Source organism: Carcharodon carcharias, chromosome 18 (genome assembly GCF_017639515.1).
Source record: "Carcharodon carcharias isolate sCarCar2 chromosome 18, sCarCar2.pri, whole genome shotgun sequence".
In the NCBI taxonomy this organism is placed as follows: Eukaryota; Metazoa; Chordata; class Chondrichthyes; order Lamniformes; family Lamnidae; genus Carcharodon; species Carcharodon carcharias.
The window spans coordinates 52,117,521-52,138,897 of record NC_054484.1 but is presented as its reverse complement, the minus strand read 5'-3'; the positions used below and the strand labels follow the sequence as shown (position 1 = coordinate 52,138,897).

Sequence of the window (21,377 nt, the reverse complement as noted above, 5' to 3'; positions counted from 1 at the left end):
TTGAGACTTTGCATTTAACTCATGCACTATCTAACATAGGTAACACTCACAGCCAAGAATGAAGGTTTCATTACTCAGCAACTAGATTATTTAACTATGATAAATAAACTGAAATAATAACAAAATAACCTAGTTAAACTTGGTTTGCGGCTTGTCACAATGTTAACAAGTGCAAACTCAGACACATCCTGAAGCTGTACTGAAACCTAGTTGGCCATTAATCTGGAGTATTTGTCCCAAGACTGTTAAATCTCAAGGCAGAGACCATTTTTCCCTTCAATCAGTTAAATTCCTCTAGGCAATACAGTAAAATTATCTGGCATTGTACCAACTGGAATTCTCTAGTAACCTGAGAGCTTGATTTTTTTTAAAGCCTTTCAGTGTGGAGATAATAGATTTTTAAAAAACGAATAATAATAACTTGTTCTCTGTCAGTCCCATTCTCACAAGACCGCTAGAAATTAGTTGTTACCGGTGGCCTGCCCTCACTCCAGCCTCAGCCTCCCTCTGTTCTGCAGCACCACATTCCCTCAGTGCCAATTGCAGGATTCACATGCTCCCACACCTCTTGCAGGACATCTCCAAAAGATGACGACGAAGCTGTCAATCTTAGGTAGTCAAGCATGCTTGAAAAAGTTCCTCAACCTTCTTCATAAACCTTTTATCCACTCACTAGAATTTTTACCTGGACGCCCCTTGGCATGACGACAATTAAGGACAGTGGGCTCTCAAACCAAAGACCTTCCAGCTTCAGAGGGGCACCCAGATGCAGTAAAAGCTAAGCACTTCAACATGAAGATGCCATCTCAGCAACTTTTAAAACATATTTTTAAAAATTTTTTATTGATGTGATGTGGGTGTCGCTGGCTAAGTATTTATTACCCATCCCTAATTTCCCTTGTTCAGAGGGCAGTTAAGGGTCAACCTTAAGTCACATGTAGGGCAGACCAGGTAAAGACAGCAGATTTCAGTCCCTAAAGGACATTAGTAAACCAGATGGGACAACAATCAGCAATGGTTTCATGATCATCATTAGATTTTTTATTTCCAGGTTTTTATTGGATTCAAATTCCACCATCAGCCATGACAGGATTTGAACCTGGGTCCCCAGAGCATTACCCTGGGTCTCTGGATTATGAGTCTAGTGACAATACCACTACATCATCGTCTCTCCTTGACAAAATAGACAAAGACCTCAGCCACACTTTGGAGTGAGTGGTGGTGGGCAGGCAGCGGGTTCGTTGGTTTGGATGGCTGATGGTAGTGGTGGATCTCTCTCAACAGAGCAGCACTGCAAACCAGGAAGGCAGGGACGGCCTGCAGGTCTGTCTGGAGCACCAGCAGCCAAGCCTGCTACTAAAAAATTCCCAGTCAGCCTCCTTAATCCCTATTCAACAAGGCTCTTCCAATCTCGGAGGATCTGAAAATTCAGCACCCCCACGTGATACTAGTTCAAATCAACTGGTTATGTGTAAACAAGATAAATTGGCTCCAAATACAATAGGAATAATTCTGTGCCTGATTTATCCCAATTTTGTTAATTTGGTTTTACTGGTTTTAACTCGAAAGAGTTACATCGCCTCAACGCTTGGCCTAAATAGCCAAGTGGTTATGGTACTGGGCTTGTAACCCCAAAATCAAGAGTTCAAATCTCACAATGGCAAAACTATGAAACAATGTAACTTCATCTGAATAGGAACAGATGGAAACGTGTTTGTACTCGAAAGAGTTACATCTCCTTTCTGCTTGGCCTAAATAGGCAAGTGGTTATGGTACTGGGTTTGTAACTCCAAGATCAAGAGTTCAAATCTCACAATGGCAAACTATGAAACAATGTAACTTCATCTGAAACAGATGGAAACAGGTTTGTACTCGAAAGAGTTACAATAGGAATAATTAAGAAAAGAGGTAGGATTATCTAAGTATAAGCATACTAGGCTCCAGCTATTACTTGCCTTCATGTTGTGCCACAGCAGCAACTCTCATTTACGTAGTGCCTTTAATGTAGTAAAGCATCCTAAGGCACTTCATGGTGTTACCAAACAAGATTTCACACCCATCAGATAAAGAGATATTTGGGCAGGTGATCCCAAAACTCAGTTCAAGGGGTAGGTTTTAAGGTTCATCACAAAAGGAGAGAGAGGTTCGTAAGAGGAATTTTTTAATATATTTTTGTTCTTGGGGTGTAAGCATCACTGGCAAGTCAAGCATTTGTTGCCCATCCCTAATCGCCCCTGAGAAGGTGGTGATGAGCTGCCTTCTAAAACCCCATAGTTCATGTGGTGTAGGTATACCCACAGTATTGTTAGAAAGGAATATTCTGGATTTTAACCCAGCAACAAAGAACAGTGATATATTTCCACGTCTGGATGCTGCATGGCTTGGAGACGAACTTACAGCTGATGGTGTTCCCATGTGTCTGCTAGCTTTGTCCCTCTAGGTGGTAGAAGGTACTGTTGAAGGAGCCTTGGTGAGTTGCTACATTGTATCTTGTAGATGGTACACACTGCTGCCACTGTGCACTGTTGGTGGGAGTGAATGTTTAAGATGGTGAACAGGATGCCAATCAAATGGATTGAATTGTCCGGGATAGCTTTGAGCTTCCCAAGTACTGTTGCAGCTGCACTCATCCAGGCAAGTGTTGAGTATTCCATCACACTCCTGACTTGTGATTTGAAGATGGAGAAAAGGCTTTTTGGAGTCAGGAGGCAAATTACTCACCTCTCTTGTAGTCACAGTACTTATATGGCTGGTCCAGTTCAGTTTCTAGTCAATGATAACCCTGAAGATGTTGACAGTGGGGAATTCAGTGATGGTAATGCCAATGAATGTTAGATTTACTCTGTTGGAGATGGTCATTGTCTGACCCAAGTGTGGCACAAGTGATACTTGCTACTTATCAGCTCAAGACCGAATGTTCTCCAAACCTTGCTGCATGCGGGAACAGACTGCTTCCGCAGCTAAGGAGTTGTGAATGATGCTGAACATTATACAACCATCACTTCTGACATTAAGATGGAGGGATGGTCATTGATGAAGCAGATGAAGATTTTTGGGTCTAAGCTACTATCCTAAGGATCTCCTGCAGTGATGTGCTGAGCCAGGATAATTGGCTCCAACAGCACAACTGTTTTTCATTGTGCTGATTCCAACTGACTTCAATTTCACGTGGGCTCCTTGATGCCGCACACTTTATATCAAGGTGATTCACTCACATCTCACCTCTTGAATTCAGCTATTTTGGCCATGTTTGGAGCAATGCTGTAATGAGGTCTGGAGCCAAGTGGCCCTGGTGGAACCTAAATTGAGCATTGTTGAGCAGATTGTTGCTGAGTAAGTGCTGTTTGATAGCACTGTCAATGACACCTTCCATCACTTTTCTGAAGATTGAGAGTAGACTATTGAGGAGGTAGGTTGTTGAATTTGGTTTGTCCTGCTGTTTGTGGACATACCTCAGCAATTTTTCATATTGTCAGGTAGATGCCACTGTTGTAACTGTAATGGATCAGCTTGACTAGGGGCGCAGCTTGTTCTGGAGCACAATGTTTATCTTTTCCACTGACATGCTGACCTCCCCCATTATTGAGGGCAGGGATGTTTATGGAGCCTCTTCCTTCAGTTAGTTAATTGTTCACTACCATTTGCAACAGGACGTAACAGGCTGCAGAGCTTTGATCTGATCCATTACTTGTGGGATCCCTTAGTTCTACCTAAATTCTAGAGCTTAGAATAACAGCCATCAAAGGTGGAGTGATGAAAATCAGGAACCAAATAAGGTTCTCTTCAACCAACCAATGTTGACTGCAGACACCAGACATGGTGTCGAAGTAGAAGAGTGGTCTTAGAATCTTACACGTTGGGGTAAAGTGGCAGACGGTGACAGAGAGGTCTCAATTCAGCATTAGAATGGGATGGCAGAAAAATTGTGCTCACCTGCCTTCCATGTAGATGTTAAAGTCCATAATGTGCTGAATCCCGTTTAATTATTGTACATTACATTAGCAAACATTATCTTTTAAACCATGCTGAACTGGGCTCCAAAAAGCTCCACTACAATAACTTTTAATAAGTCTGAACATAAAGAATCATAAATAAAATGATACAAAAGGATGCCATTCTGCCCATTGTGTCTGTGCAGGTCAATGAAGTGCTACCCAGCCTAATCCCACCTTCCTGAACTTGGCCTTGCATGTTCAGTTCTTCAAATAGACATTCAAGTACTTTTTAAATGTGGTGAGAGAGTTTCTGCCTCTTCTGCCTTTCCAAGCAGTGTCCCAGGTCCCTACCAATCTCTGATTGAAAAAAGATTTTCTCATCTCATCTCTGCTCTAATCATTCTCCCAACTCCTTTAAATCTATGCCCCTGGTTTTTAACCCCTCTACCAAGTTAAATGAATCACTCTATTTATTCTATTTAAGCCCATCATAATTTTATACACCACAATTAAGTCACTCATCAGCCTCCTCTGTGCCAAGGAAAACAACCCCAGTTTATCCAATCTTTCCTCATAGTTCAATTTTCCAGTCCTGGCAACATCCTCATAAATCTCCTCTGCATCCCCTCTAGGGCGATCACACATTCTCTGTAATGTGTGACCAGAACTATATGCTGTACTCAGCTACGTTCTAACTAGTGTTTTATACAGTTCCAGCTTAACCTCTCTGCTCTTCTGTTCTATAGCTCAGTTAATAAAGGAAAGTATTATACATTCCTTCTGAGCAACTTATTGATCTGACCTGTGACCTTTAAGGGTCTGTGGAGATACACTCTCAGGTCCCTCTGCTCCTCTACACTCCTCAGTATCTCCCCATTTATTGAGTATTTGCTTGCTTTGTTGCACTCCCAAAATGCATTACCTTACACTTCTCCAGATTGAATTCCATTTTCCATGCTTCTGCTCAACTGACCAAGCTACCTATATCTTCCTAAAGTTTAAGGCTTTCCACACGACCAATTTTTCTATCATCTGTAAAACATCTTCATCATGCCCTCTACATTTGGGTTTGAATTATTAATACAAACTATAAAAAGCAAAGTATTGAGTACTGAGGTCTGCAGAATCCACCCCCACCACCACCACCCCACCCCACCCGCCCCCCCCCCCCCCCCCCCCAACACCCCCCGATAACAGCCTTTCCAGTCACAAAAACATCTGTCAATCATTAACCTTTGATTCCTGTCACCAAACCAATTTTGGATTCAATTTCCCACTCTATTTTGGATCCCAACGGCTTTTCCTTTTTTGGCAACCCTACCATATGGACGTTGTCAAAAGCCCTGCTAAAATGAATGCAGACCACATCCACTACACTGTCCCCTTCAACACCACTTGTCACGCCCTCAAAGATTCAATCAAATTAATCAGACATGACCTTCTCTTAATAAATCTATGCTGACTTTCTTGATTAATCTATGTCTTTCTAAATGAAGGTTTTTACTGTACCTCAGAATTGATTCCAATAATTTTCTCACAACTGAAGTTAATCTAACTTGCCTATAAAGGACTCAGATTAACCCTTCCCTCCTTTTTAAACAACAGTACAATGGTGGCAGTCCTCCACTCCTCTAAAACCTCTCGTGGAACCAGAGGGAATTGGAATATAATAGTCAGAGCCTCAAGGTTTCCTCCTTTGCTTCCTTTAACAAATGGGAGTATATTTCATCTGGGTCTGGCAATTTATTTACTTTCAAGAACATGAAACCATCTAATATTTCCTCTCTTACAATGTTTATCCCATCCAACATTGCACCCGCTTCCTCTTTAACTCTGATGTCATCACCGGCCCAGTCTTTTGTGAAGACAGCTGCAAACATTAACAACCTTATCCACTTTTGTTCTGTCAATTCCTAGATGGGAAAACACACAGCTTTAGCAAAATTGTAAAGTTGCTCACTTAATAATACAATTTATAGTTAAAGTACATGTTTGGTTTAAGAAGGCTACTGCAGGAGTTTTGCTTTGAACAACATATAGTGAATAGAAAACTGGAGGGTAGGTAATCTTCGCACTGCTTTCCTTTTTAGCAAGATGAAACTGCAGCTGCAGACAGGCACATAAATCTTAACAGCTAAGTAGGTCATAAGACATGAAGAAGGCTTCTGATCAAATACAACTGTAACCCTGACATATTGCTCCATCCTGCTTTTCAATTGCACTTTTCTTGCTTTCAGCCACACCATAGACTAAAAAGTAATATTTTCTTTTCTCATTTCCAGTCATTTCTCCATTATACAATAATCCTTCTCATTATCTGCAACTAAACTCGAATATCTTAGCAACTAAGAAATTTTTGTCATCATAGCAATGCAATAAGTGATTCAGATATTAAGCATTGCTGTTGTATCCCAAAAGCAACAGTTGAAAATGTCTCCTGCCTTTTTCTAATTAAAAACAAAGACAAAAGTGTTCCATTTATTTTTCAGAATTGAATGCATATTTTGGTCAAAGTGCTCAAAATTTCTGGTTAATGCTAGCCCCGCCTATTTTAAGGTTTCTCATATTCACAGATTTTAATTGTCTAAATAAATGTTCCAAATTTTGTTTCACTAACTCCCAACTGTTCCCTTGTCATTTTAACAATGAAGTGCCTCATGCCTTAGTACCCTCTAGCTAAAACTGTAGTCTTCACATCTTGAGAATTTCCATTTGTTGTTAATGCTTTTATGCTTAATTGACCAAAAATGCAGTAGAACCAAATCATTTTCTAAAAAGTGTTTTACATATTAAATGAAAATTAACTGCTCATATAAAATTGAAAAACTTTTTTTTCAAAAATTAAGAGTTGCATGAAATTTTACCTACTGTTTTTATGCTTGCAGAAAATTAAAAACAATTGAAAATTATATGCTTGTAATTGCATTGTTTGAAGATATGTTTAAAAAGGGACACTGGAGATTCTCCCAACCTTCCAATTTTATCTCCTCCTCCCCCTGATAATTAATGGGAAATGCTTGTACGAAATCCCATTGGTATTTGGCCTATTTTGCCATTCTTCAAGGACAAGGCAAGGCAGTGATGCCTGCAAGCTAAACAACACGGGAACAAATTCAGCTGTGCCCAATTGTGATTTTGTTCAAATTCAAAAGCACATATAATCCAACGAATCACTGGATAGCAACCTGGATGCAAGACTCCGACCATATTGTTAGCTCCCTTGCCACTCTAAACAATTGTGTTTCTCTCTCCATCACCCAGCTGAGATTTTTAAAATATCTTTCATGGGATGTCAGTGCCGCTGGGAAGGCCAGCATTTGCCCATCCCTAATACCCCTTGGGATGGTGGTGGTGGTCAACTGTCTTCTTGAACCGCTGCAATCCATGTGGTGTAGTTAAACCCACAGTGCTATTAGGGAGGGAGTTCCAAGTTTTTGACCCAGCAACAATGAAGGAACGGTTTCCAAGTCAGGATGGTGAGTGGCTTGGGGGGAACTTGCAGTTGATGCTGATCCCATGCATCTGCTGCCCTTGTCCTTCTAAGTGGTAGAGGTCCCAGGTTTGGAAGGTGCTGTCGAAGGAGCCTTGGTGAGTAGCTGTAATGCATCTTATATATGGTGCACACTACTGCCACTGTGCACTAACAGAGAGAGTGTATGTAAAGGCATATGTAAAGATGTGTTGGCCAAGCGGGCTGTTTTGTCTTGGATGAAGTCAAACTTTGAGTGTTGGAGCTGCACTCATCCAGGCAACTGGAGTGTATTCCATCACACTCCTGACTTGTACCTTGTAGACAGTTGGCAGGCTTTGAGGAGTCAGGGCATGAGTTACTCAGTTACTGTAGAATTCCCAGCCTCTGACCTGTTCTTGCAGCTTTAGTATTTAGATGGCTGGTTTAATTAAGTTTCTGGTCAATGGTGACCCCTGTGATCTTGGCATTGAGGGATCCAGGAATGGTAATGCCATTGAACATCGTGGGGAGATGGTTAGATTCTGCGTTACTGGAAATGGCACTTGTGTGGTGCAAATGTTACTTGCTGCTCATCAGTCCAAGTCTGAAAATTGTCCAGGTCTTGATGCATTTGGACACAGACTGCTTAAGTGTCTGAGGAATTGCAAATGTTACTGAACACAGGGAACATCCTGAATCCTGACCTTATGATGGAAGGAAGGTCATTGATGATGCAGCAGAAGATACTAGGGCCTAGGACACTATCCTAAGGAACTCATGAAGCACTTTCGGTGATGTGATGTTTGGCCTCCAACAACCGCAACTATTTTTCTTTGTGCTAAGCAGTGGAGAGCTCTCCCCCATTACCATTGACTTCAACTTTGCTAGGGGTCTTTAATGCCACACTCAGTCGAATGATACCTTGATGTCAAGGGCAGTCATTCACATCTCACCTCTGGAATACAGCTCTTTTTTTCCATGTTTGAACCAAGGCTGTTATGGGGTCTGCAGCCGAGTGACCCTGCCAGGACCCAAATGAACATAGGGGAGCAGGTTACTGCTGCATAGGTACTATTTAATAGCACTATTGACAGCTCTTTCCATCACTTTGCTGATGATCTTGAGTGGACACTTCCTCTGAGGCTTTAATTGGCTGGATTGGATTTATCCTGCTTTTTGTGGACAGGACATTCCCAGACAATTTTCCACAATGTCAAGTAGATGCCAGTGTCATAGCTGTACTGGAACAACTTGGCTAGGGGTTAGTTCTGGAGCACAAGTCTTCAATACTACTACTGGGATATTGCCAGCATTCATAACCTTTACTGTGTCCAGCACCTTCAGCTATTTCTTAATATCACTTGGAGTGAACTAAATTGGCTGAAGACTGGTATCTATGATGCTTGGGATTTCAGGAGGAGACGGAGATGGATCATCCACTCGGCACTTTTGGTTGAAAATGGTTGCAAATGCTTCAGCTTTGTCCTTTTGTATTGACATACTGGGCTCCTCCATCATTGGGGATTGGGATATTTGTGGCGCCTCCTCCTCCAGTTAGTTGTTTAATTGTCTACCACCATTCATGATTGGATGTGGTATGACTGCAAAGCTTTGATTTGATCCGTTAGTTGTGTGATTGTTGAACTCTGTCTATCACATGCTGATTCCGCAGTTTGGCGTGCATGTAGTCTTGTGTGTTAGCTTCACCAGGTTGACACCTCACTTTTAGGTATGTCTGGTGCTGCTCCTAGCATGCTGTCACTCCTCAATGAGCCAGTTAATCCTCTATTTGACAGATTGCTTCATTCAGCACAAATCAGTGATTGTATATTTTCTGTTTTTATTTTAGATTTCCAGCATCTGCAGTACTTTACTTTTGACTTAGTGATTGTACTTTAATTGAAGGAAGGGGTCTTCCTGGCTTCCACATCATATAAGGCATTACGTTTGAGCAACTTATCTATTGGAGAAGTTGACTCTGCAGCTTTAAGGGTTGTAAATAATCAGCACAGCGGACATGAGAATCTCAATTTTGTTTTAAAAGGAACAATAAGCATATTCAAATCAGTTATAGAAGCAGAAATCACTGAAAATTGCCAACGTTTTCAAGACGCATTCCACTTTCATTCAATAGACTAAAAATGTGTTACAGCCGGTTTTCAATTCACGATTTGCCTGTGCCCGTTTCCACGGAGGCAGGCACCATGCAAAATAGATGCCGCCTCCTCATTTCAGTGATTGTAGCAATGATCAGTACTGGAACAGTGACACCAAACAAGAACAATGATGAAATGAGCTAGCTGTGCTCAGAAAAGAGCTGCTGTAATTGGAACTGTAGAATGAAGAAATATTCCCTCTCACTAAAATTACAGCTTGAAAAGTAAATCCCAAGAAGTAAATCTGAAATAACAAATCATTCATGAGATGGCAAATCAACAGCTTCAGAACGATGACTCAAAAACAATGAAATATATGTGGCCCCCACACTGCGAATGTTAATAAGAATCTCTATCAGCCAAGTTCTACAACAAACAAATGCAACAGCAGACTTCTACGACTCAATTGTCATGTCTCCAGAACACTTAGCAAATCTGATAGTTTTATCATTGCTAACAATCATCCAGCAACATTTAAACTGATACATACTGTTCTTATAATTATTGAGAGAAACAAAATATTGTTTTTTAAACATTGTATATGACTAAACATGCATAATGTCATTAGTTCAAATTTTTTGGCAGGTTCCTCAGATCCAAAGACAAAATACACATCTGCTTATAACTACAGGTACCAAGCCCCTTATCGGGTATCCCAAAATCCAGAAGGACCTGAAAACCTGCTACACTTGAAGCTGGGATCCTGGGTAGCAATTTGAATAAACCCTTATTTTTTATACTTTATTTTATGTATTGTAAGTACATGCTCAGCCAGAGACTCAAAATCCATAAAATCCCCAAATCTGGCACAAGTCCAGTATCAAGTTTCCCAGATACAGGGTCCAGTACCTGCATATCACAAGGCAGGAATATCACACTGTGTTGCTGAGCTTTCCCAAATTTCTTCAGGAGGTTTCAGGTGAAAGGAGTCCTCTGCAGCAGTTCAGGAGAAATGGAAGAGCTTTGCTGATGTAGCTTGCACATGTGCATCTGCACACCTCCTTCCCTGCTGAACCTAAAGACCAAGCAATGGAAGTGGACGATAATGTAATTACAGCCAAATTGCAGTGAAGAGTGATAGTGGGCCATACCAATTGGATAAATAGCCTTGCTCATACATTATCATCCTGTGACTTTCTGAAATGGACCTTTTAAATGCAAGCCTTTTAAAATTATATGCCTTACTCAAGTAAGTGTGTTTTGTTAGGAACTAGAGGTAGTTTAAGTAAGTTATATTTGTATTTGTGGGCTTTAGGAATGAGTTTTAGCTTTAAGTTTAAGTTTGATTTGTATTTCTGTATTGGTGTGTTAAGAAAGGGGGAACTCGGTTTTAGTTTCACTTTAAAGATGCATATAGAAACATATGAAATAGGAGCAGGGGTAGGCCATTCAGCCCTTCAAGCCTGCTCCACCATTCATCATGATCATGGCTGATCTTCCAACTCAATAGCCTGATCCTGCTTTCTCCCCATATCCTTTAATCCCTTTCGCCCCAAGAGCTATATCTAACTCCTTCTTGAAAACATACAATGTTTTGGCCTCAACTACTTTCTGTGATAGCAAATTCCACAGGATCACCACTCTCTGGGTGAAGAAACTTCTCCTCATCTCAGTCCTAAATGGTCTACCCTGTATCCTCAGACTGTGACCCCTGGTTCTGGACTCCCTCACCATTGGTAACATCCTTCCTGAATCTACCCTGTCTAGTTCTGTTAGAATTTTATAGGTTTCTATGAGATCCCCCTTCATTCTTCTGAACTCCAGCGAATATAATCCTAAACGACTCAATCTGTCCTCATATGTCAGTCCCACCATCCCAGGAATCAGTCTGGTAAATCTTCGCTGCACTCCCTCTATAGCAAGCACATCCTTCCTCAGATAAGGAGACCAAAAATGCACACAATATTCCAAGTGTGGACTCACCGAGGCCCTGTATAATTGCAGCAAGACATCCCTGCTCCTGTACTCAAACCCTCTCACTATGAAGGCCAACATACCATTTGCCTTCTTTACCGGCTGCTGCACCTGCATGCTTACCTTCAGCGACTGGTGTACAAGGACACCCAGGTCTCATTGCACATTCCCCTCTCTCAATTTATAGCCATTCAGAGAATAACCTGCCTTCCTGTTTTTGCTACCAAAGTGGATAACCTCACATTTGTCCACATTATACTGCATCTGCCATACATTTGCCCACTCACTCAGCTTGTCTAAATCACACTGAAGCATCTCTGCATCCTCCTCACAGCTCACCCTCCCACCCAGCTTTGTGTCATCTGCAAACTTGGAGATATTACATTTAGTTCCCTCACTTAAATCATTAATATATATTGTGAATAGCTGGGGTCCTAGCGGTACAGATCCCTGTGGTACCACATTAGTCATTGCCTGCCATTCGGAAAAAGACCTGTTTATTCCTACTCTTTGTTTCCTGTCTGCCAGCCAGTTTTCTATCCATCTCAATAAACTGCCCCCAATCCCATGCGCTTGAATTTTACACGTTAATCATTTATGTGGGACTTTGTCACACGCCTTCTGAAAGTCCAAATAAACCACATCCACTGGCTCCCCCTCATCAATTTTACTAGTTATGTCCTCGAAAAATTCCAGTAGATTTGTGAAGCATGGTTCCCCGTTTGTAATTCCATGCTGACTCTGTCCGATTCTACCACTATTTTCCAATTGCTCAGCTATTAAATATTTTATAATGGACTCTAGAATTTTCCTCACTACTGACATCAGGCTGACTGGTCTATAATTCCCAGTTTTCTCTCTACCTCCCTTTTTAAATAGTGGAGTTACATTAGCTACCCTCCAATCTGTAGGAACTGTTCCAAAGTCTACAGAATCTCGGAAGATGACCACCAATGCATCCACTATTTCTGGGCCACTTCCTTAAGTACTCTGGGATGTAGATTATCAGGCCCTGGAGATTTTATGGCTCTTGAAGGGGAGTTAAAACAAACATAAGGTAGAAAAAACCGGGCTGTTGTCTAGCAATAGGAAGCCTACAAAGAGACAGGGAGAAACTGAAAGCAGTTCGAGTTCAATTGGTGATTGACTTTACTATGGGCATGTGAAGTAGTGGTGTTTTGTTGGCATGGCTGAGTCTGAGAGAGAGCACGTGGCAGGGAGCTTGAATGCGCGAGGTGATCCGGGGAGAGGAGCATTGGAATAATAGTTTGAAACCCTGGAGGTAGACCCTTATGGAAGGTGTCTGAGAGCAAGTGATGTTTGGGAGAAGATTCCAAAGAAAGTTCTTCGAGGGTGGAGGTAGAAATTTAAGTCTCTCTCTAGCTGACATACTAGCAGATTACCGAGGAAAGTAACTTTAAGAATCTTAGATTGGTTGCTCTAAAGGAGGGGAGCTCTGGATCTCAAGGGAGATACCAGGTTATCAGCATTCCGCTGGGAGAGGGTACTGCAGGAAGCAGGTTCTAAAGGGAAAAAAGGAAGGCCCCAAGAAGCCCTTTAGGTTAAGTTAAAGGACAAAGACAGGAAGTTGGAACAAGATTCTGTTCAGTGGAAGCGAAAGTTAAGAGCAGAGAGAAAGCCTCCAAGTTTAAAGGGAGAAAGCCACAGGATGCATACTTAAAGCAAAATAAGCTTGTGAGAAGCCAGAAGGTCCAAGGAGACCACTGAAGGTCTGTAACTCTTTACTATGGGCATGTGAAGTAGTGGTGTTTTGTTGGCATGGCTGAGTCTGAGAGAGAGCACGTGGCAGGGAGCTTGAATGCGCGAGGTGATCCGGGGAGAGGAGCATTGGAATAAGAGTTTGAAACCCTGGAGGTAGACCCTTATGGAAGGTGTCTGAGAGCAAGTGATGTTTGGGAGAAGATTCCAAAGAAAGTTCTTCGAGGGTGGAGATTGGATGCCCTCGTGTGAAAGACGGGTTCAGTGAGACCAGTTGGCTCATGGTGTGGCAAGCGTGTGGGGGGAGTTGCAGAGAGATCCATAACATCTGTTTGGGGTGGCATCTGTCAATTGGTTTCAGGGTGTGATGTGTCCAACTACAGATCACCTGTTGGTTTACATGGACTATGAACATTAGAGTATAAGACAGCTTTTGTAACTTGTGTTTTCCTTATGAATCTGTAGATATCTGTAAAGCTATAGTTGTGGGTGAAGGGGTAATGTAAAATTGTTCATCTTTTCTTCCTTAATAAATATGTTTTATTCTTTTGTTCAAAGTTTATCAGTTGACTCTGTTCAGTAGCTACTCTCCACAGTTCTAAACAAAAGATAAAAGTCAGGATCTATCAGACTGGGTTCCACCCTGGGATCTGACTGGTCCAGTAGTAACATCAACTGGAATCATAACAGTTTGCAGTCATTTTCACCAAATACAGAAGAGGCCAAATGATGACAGGAAAAGAATGAGATACAAATGTGCAAAGCTAAATGTTAATGTCCCTTTAACTGGCCAACAAACAAGATACCTATAGATATTGCTCCTTTAAGCACCTGCCCACCATAGCTGGAACAGACACAGGCCCTGTTTATTATACATGGCAAAGTACTTAACCCTCTCAGAATCACAGAATTGTTTTGGTGCAGAAGGTGGCCTGTGTCTGCATTGCCTCTCCAAATGAACAAGTTACTTAGTGCCATTCTTCCACCTTCCCACTGCTCTGCATTTTCTTAATTGTGTAATTAAAAAAAATCTGTTTTCACTTATTAATATTAAAATTTTCATTGTAAAACACAAGGAATTATTCTCAGCTGTTATAAATAAATATAAGTTGAATATAAAAGGAAATGTTTCTGTGAATTAAAAATATCCATTTCATTTTCTAAAAAATTAAAATAATTATTTGTAAAATTAAAAAAAATGACCATAGGATGTCTTAATGCACTTTACAGCCAATTAAGTATTTTTGAAGTGTAGTCACTGTTGTAATGTAAGAAACATGGCAGCTAATTTGCACACACCAAGGTCCAACAATCAGCAATATGAAAATGTTTTGTGCTGTCGATTGAGTGATAACTATTAGCCAGGAAACAGAGGATGGCACCCCTACTTATCTTTGAAATAATGCCATGGGACCTTTTATGTCCACCTGAGGGGGCAGATGGGGCCTCAGTTTAACCTCTCATCCAAAAGATGGCAGCTTCGACAGTGCAGCCCGTAGTACTGTGCCAGACTCCCAGCATTGGTTTCTGTGCTTGGGACCATAAACCAAAAAGTTTATCTCAAACTTTGATGTATTTAACCAATAAGAAAGAATGCTGCTTCCAAGCCCTTACAAGCTAGATAAAGTTCCAGCCAAGACTAGTTGGAGGACCATCTTCACTCATGTCATCTCAACTATTTTCACTTGGGACACAAATCAACCTTGCTCTGTGAAAAAGCTATCAAATTAGCAAAATCCAAAAGAGAAATGCCTGATCAATTATGTCCAGAATCTTAGGACTTAATTTTAGTTAATTATTATAAATCACATTTTCAGTTATATTTAACATACAGAATGGGCCGCCATTTCAAAGTTAAAAGCAATAATTTCCTTATGCTCACTAAAATGAATGAGGCTCCAGATTCTCAGGAATCTTTCTCTTTATATATTATCATACCAGCCACATTTCTTCCACCAGATGCACATCCCTCCATGTTCTGATGTGAACCCAGTCCAGAATTGTAATTTTTCATTCCGAAAGCTCACCCATCTCCCCTGAACTTTACCCTAGCATGTTTCATCATGTTGTGTCACACTACCATTGTGCTGAACATGATTGATTCAGAACAGATCCAGCAGCTCAAACTGGACATCCATGAGGTGCTCAGCCATCAGCAGCAGATTTGGAGCCCATTACAATTTGTAACCTTGTGGCCTGGCATATCCCTTATTCTACCATTACCATCAAAACAGGGGATCAACCTTGGTTCAATAAGCAGTACAAGAAAGCATGTCAAGAGCAGCATCAGGCATACCTAAACACGAGGCACCAGCCTGGTGACGTTACAACACAAAATTGCAATCATGCTAAACAATGGAAGCAGCATGCAAGACAGCTAAATAATCCCACATCAATGGATCAGATCAATGTTCTGCAGTACTGTCACACCCAGTAATGAATGGTGGTGGACAATTTAACAACTAACCAAAGGAAAGTCTACACATACATTCCCATCCTCAATGATGGCAGAGCTCAACATACTAATACAAAAGACAAAGCTGAAGCACTTGATACTTCTGATTGTAAATGGTCACAAGTGGATAATGCATGTCAGCTTCCTCCTGAAGTCCCCAGCATCATAGATGCTGACTTTCAGCCAATTTGATTCATTCTACATGATAACAAGAAATGACTGAAGACACTGGATACTGCAAAGGTTATGGGCCCAGACAACAGGGCAGTAATACAGGAGGCTTGTGCTCCAGAACTAGCCATACACCTGGCAAGACTGTTCCATTATGATACTAGCATTTATCCTACAATGCAGAAATTAGCCCAAGTATGTCTTGTCCATGAAAAACATGACCAATCAAACCCAGCTATTACCACCCTATCAGTGTGCATCCCTGCTCGATCGGCACCCCATCCACCATTTCAAACATTAATTCTCTCCACCTCTGGCACACAGAATCAGCAGTACATACCAACTATATGATGTCAAACATCCTTTGACAGCACCTTCCAAATCCAGGATCCCTATCACCTGGAAGAAAAGGGCAGCAGGCACTTGGGAACACCACCATCTGCATGTTCCCCCTACAAGCCACACACCATGCTGATTTGGAACTATATCACTGTTCCTTCATTGTTGCATAGTGAAAGTCCCAGGAGCACCCCCAATCCTCCCCCTCCCCCTTCCTAACAGTACTGTAGATATACTTGCAGCACACGGACTGCAATAGTTCAGAAAGGCGGCTTTGCCCACCACCTTCTCAAGGATAATTTGAGTCAGCAATAAGTGCAGGCCTCGGCAGCAACACTCACATCCCATGAACAAATAAAAAAGTTATCAGAATATTGGATGTTTTGCAACAAAAGTGATTAGCATTAAACTTGGTTACAGCATTGAAACAGCACTGGGTAATTACTTAAAGGACTCTACAATATCTGGGAAGAATTAGGAAAATTGTACTCTAAAGTCACCCCCCAAAGGGATCTAATGTAGTACAGCTAAAAAAGTGTTGAATGGCTTTCTCTTCAGCTAAAATTTCGGTATACAGGTGCATACACATTACAATATGCTATTACAAACACAATAGGGTACACTGTTACATAAACAACATACTGGTGCATGCAAACTGTAGGATATTGTGTAGACAATACAGTACAATGATGTAGCTACAATGCACTGACTTCCAGTTTTCCTTTAATCGTAATCTTATTTTTCAGAGTTCAATAGAATAATGGCAATGACTATGGGAAATCCTTGCTTTAATCTCATGGAAATATAACTGCTCCACACAGTAACAAAGAAGGAGAAAAAGGGTCACTGCCAGCAATGTTTGATAAAATTACACCAACCAGCATGGCCCTTTGTCATTTATTTCTTACAGACTCTTGACTGTATAGAACCATAAGAAACAATAGCAAAGATCCAAATTATACTCTGCAGGAAGATTTGCAGCTACATGAGGAAATCTAACAACAGACCCCATTTTTTAATTTAAATCATTTTCTGTTTAACCTTAATTCTACAAGGCAGAATGATTGCAATGTCAGACCTGACTGATGAAACAGTTGCAAAGTCTTTATGTTCCTCAAATAATTTAGCAAGAATTTTCAGCATATTATCTAAGTATATATCTAAGTGACAGCAAAACAGATGGTAATAATAACAAAAGGCCTGAATTTTGAATTCTGATTACTATACTGTCAAAATAATTTCAAGTATTATTATTTTGAATCTACTGTTATATTTTGTGTTGATCCATTTTATAATCTTATGTCACTCTTCATCTATTTGTCCATCACCACAACCCTGGCACTTACAGTGCTGCCCCAATCCTTACTAATAATGAAAAAAATACAAAAATTGAATCTGAAAGTTAATACAATAGATGTATGAATGACAATTATGAACACTGGTAATAAAATAAGCCCTCAATGTAATTCTTTTGCAAATATTACCTGTTATATGACATATTGTATTACTATATTATTGACATACTATGGTATTAGATCCAGCACATTCCAGATACAGTGTACATTGGTTACAATTCCCTCCCTAGTACAGACCCAATATATATTGCTAAAAATGAAGTTTGGGTAGTAGGGTAGTTTGGGTGAAAAATGTCATTTGAATCTCTCCATTAACGAGATTTGCAGTTTTGAAATCAGCCCCTGTTTGTTGTAGATATACCCTACATTTGCATCTTTTAGGCACTGCCTGTATAGGTTTCTCCTGTCCTTGGTGCTTGAAAATGTTTGAGGTAGAAGAACTGCACAAATTTCATGTCAGCAATATTTTCTTTCTTATAAGTAAATCATGTCGCGGTAAAAAGCTTTGAGCAAAATAAGGACAAAGACAAGTTGCAATTAATTTCTGAAACATATCTTTTATAAGTTGTATGACTGCTCAGTAGGTCGCACAAAGAGGTTCCAAAGCTTGCATGGTTTAACATTAAGTGTCTATTGATAACACCTATGAACATATATACAGGGTGTTTACAAGGTATAGCCCAAGCTATGACTTACACCATGCTTACTTCTACACACGTCTCTGTCCAGTCCACAATCAACTCTAGTCTCAGGTCATGTTTCTGTTTGCATCACACTGTGGGTGGTACTGTTTCCCAGTCACACATTAACCCTTGCTATGCCAGATACCCTTATACTACAATATCAGTTACACTGCTTGCATTTTTCTATCTACAATTACATAGTCGCAGAATAACATAGGCTTATTAGCTCAAATAAATATATTTAGTTTGTAAGTAGCTGATCTGTGTGGTGTGAAATTTGCTTCCAACATGTTATTACTTTCCATGAGCATTGACGGAATGTTTCATATCTGTTATGTTTCTGTTTTTGGATTACAATTCCAATTCAAGACTGCATTCATAATAAATGGCATACATTTAGAAAGATAAAATTGTTCGCTGTCAGTCACGAATATAGTCTAATGATACTTTAAGTGGCCCACATGGCCTAACTCCAACAGGTAGGTACTCACTAGAGTACATTTGTTTCAGCACTACAGTGTAAGAGGACTGTAAATTTCAAGAGCTACAATGGTGCAGCATTTTAGAAGCCACAATTATTTCAAATATGCCGTCCACAGGAAGAACTCAGAGGAAAGGAGTTTTTCAAAGTGACAGAGGGAAGTCAACCTTAATTGCTCTTGCACACCTCCAAGCATCTGGTTACAACCTAGCATTAACAAAGGCCCCACAACCAGCCACCTTTTAATAAAGATATCATGATAGGTAAAGGGAAACCTGACAACACGGGGAAATATAATGAGTCACATCTTTAAGTGCATTGTAACGTGCTTAAAAACACTACTCTTTACAAGCTGTGAATTTTTTCCTGTTGTTTACAGGAATATTGAATGTAATAAAAGCTGTGCTCATGTGCAGAGGGGCAATTCTGGGGGCAGAGGGCTGGTCACACCACTGCGCAATATCTATGATTTCTTTTTAACTGGACCATGTCCTGTTGAATGTACTTTAGATCATAGGTACAACAGCAGGTTACTTCTGCAATTCAACCAGTGAAAAGGGACTAGTTGGACTTACACTGCCATATGTTAACCGGGATATTGCAGTGAAGCACTGACAGGCAAGCGTAGCATAGCTGAACTTAACTTCATGCTTTAGAGTTTGTCTTCTACAAGACTGTTTTTGCTTTTTCACTTCTTTCATTTGAATTGTTAGGTTAATGGAAGTGATCATCTTTCTATTTGAACCTTCTTGCAAAGAATAGACAGGCATATCATAGAGGCCACATTTAATTATGATGGTTACTTCAACCATACATAGAGCAGCATAACTCAACTGCTGATGCCTCCTCGAGTTATTGGTCCATCACTCTTCAGAAACAACTCTGAAATTGACGGCTGTCGATGCGATATTTATTTTCTTCATGGAAATTCACCCAAACGTTTCATGTAACAGAATTTCTTGTAGTTTTCTGGTAATGAAAGAATAGGTTTCTGACAAGTACAGTCGTTTTAATACTCCCTCCATTACTTCTGTAGGCGTGGTTCTTCAGCTAGCATAAGGTCTTGCAAGCCTCTATGGTCATAACATGATTTTTTTCCCTAACAGTCCCTATTTATTTGTGAAATAATTAGTTAAGCATTCTCTCATATTGTGTTTTCCTGCAGATTATCTTCTACTAATGATGACAGATTTTAACTTAAAATGGTGCACATTTTCATTTTAACCTAAGAAATATTATTCTTCATATGTGGGCATCGATTTATTGATAGCAATGCTCGCAAGCACGTTTTTGGATGAAATAATGCAACGCGTGTATATATAACAGAATAGGCCAACATGCAGCACAATCTGAAGAAAAATTGCCTTCATACTCAAAGATTATGTACCATGGCGTAGTCAAAGCCAGGTTTCTTTTTACAATTGATCTCAGTGCCAACTAGTGAAATTTGCTTATACTTGAGACATCAAGTTAAGTTTGATGGATTCCCCTCAAAAGAGAGGAGAAAAATCAGTGCCACTCTAATAAACTTCCCTGCTACTGCATTATAGAAGCCCAGGTACTGATCTTCTGTTCATTTTACATTGACAATGGCACTTGGCATGGAGATATCTGAAGAGAAAGAAAGTAATAAGCTCCAGGAGGCTGGGAATGCATTTTACTTACTAGCACATTTGACAGAAACTAATGGAAGACAGTATAACGCATGCTGTTAATGTGATAACCAGAAAAGAATTCATTGAGTAAAACAGAAGGGTAAATTTCAAGGCCATTTAAATGAATGAGGCTGGGGCTGTTTTGTTTTACAGCACGCCTCACAAGAATGCTGTATTCATTCAGGAGAAAAACCCAACTGGCAAAGTCTGGCTGTGGACGATTCAATCGACCAAATCAATGTGTTGCAACACTGATGGATGTTATATTCATTGAATGCACAAAACAGGAAGTCTCTACATAAAGCATATTTATAAACTGACACAGTGTACTGCATATGTAGGATCTTTTTCTTATATTTTTAATGTTAACAAGGGCATCACATTTTGCTACAGGTCTGTAACTTTTTTCAGTTCTGGCCTGAAACCTGAATGAAATATTTAATCATTAGGGTTTTTAGGATCAGGCTATTTAGTTTATAGTTTACATTTCACCTGCTTCAATTGTCAGTTCACCAATTATATATCAATAAAATGCTAATTATTTTGCCACTGACTTCTTTTATCCACTGCAGTTACCACCCATTCGAAGTATGAAATCCCCGAGAGAAAGATCCCGACTACTTTGCAATAGATTCAAAGATGATAGATTAAATGATTATGCATCAGACATAAAACCACTTGCTGGGTTTATCAGTAATTCATTCAAAACATAAGTGGAAAAAGGCCTGTAAGTAACATAACCCAGAATTACAATCAATGGACTGTCAAAAGTAACACCTGCGATTTCCATTTACATGTTGACAGAGGTAATGTTTACCAGGGTACACAGAGAGCAGACTGGTTAAAAACATGCATTTGTCCATTAAAATGTGAAACTAAAAGAAATACATACACACAGCTCTCTGCTAAGGTTCAATATTATACACAAGCAGCTTTTTCTTTATTTGATTTTAAATTTCCTCAAGTTCTGCTTTTTGCACCAGTGTTATACAAAACCATTCAGCTAACAGACAGGATACCCAGAGAGCAGACTGGTTAAAAACATGCATTTGTCCATTAAAAT

The 21,377-nt window shown here is 40.2% G+C and overlaps 1 protein-coding gene across 1 annotated transcript in view; it reads right to left on the bottom strand.

Annotated features, from left to right (window-relative positions):
- The window catches only part of dmd (dystrophin), a 1,748,406-nt gene that overhangs the window by 1,700,154 nt on the left and 26,875 nt on the right, over positions 1–21,377 (bottom strand). The gene's annotated exons all lie outside the window — the stretch shown is intronic.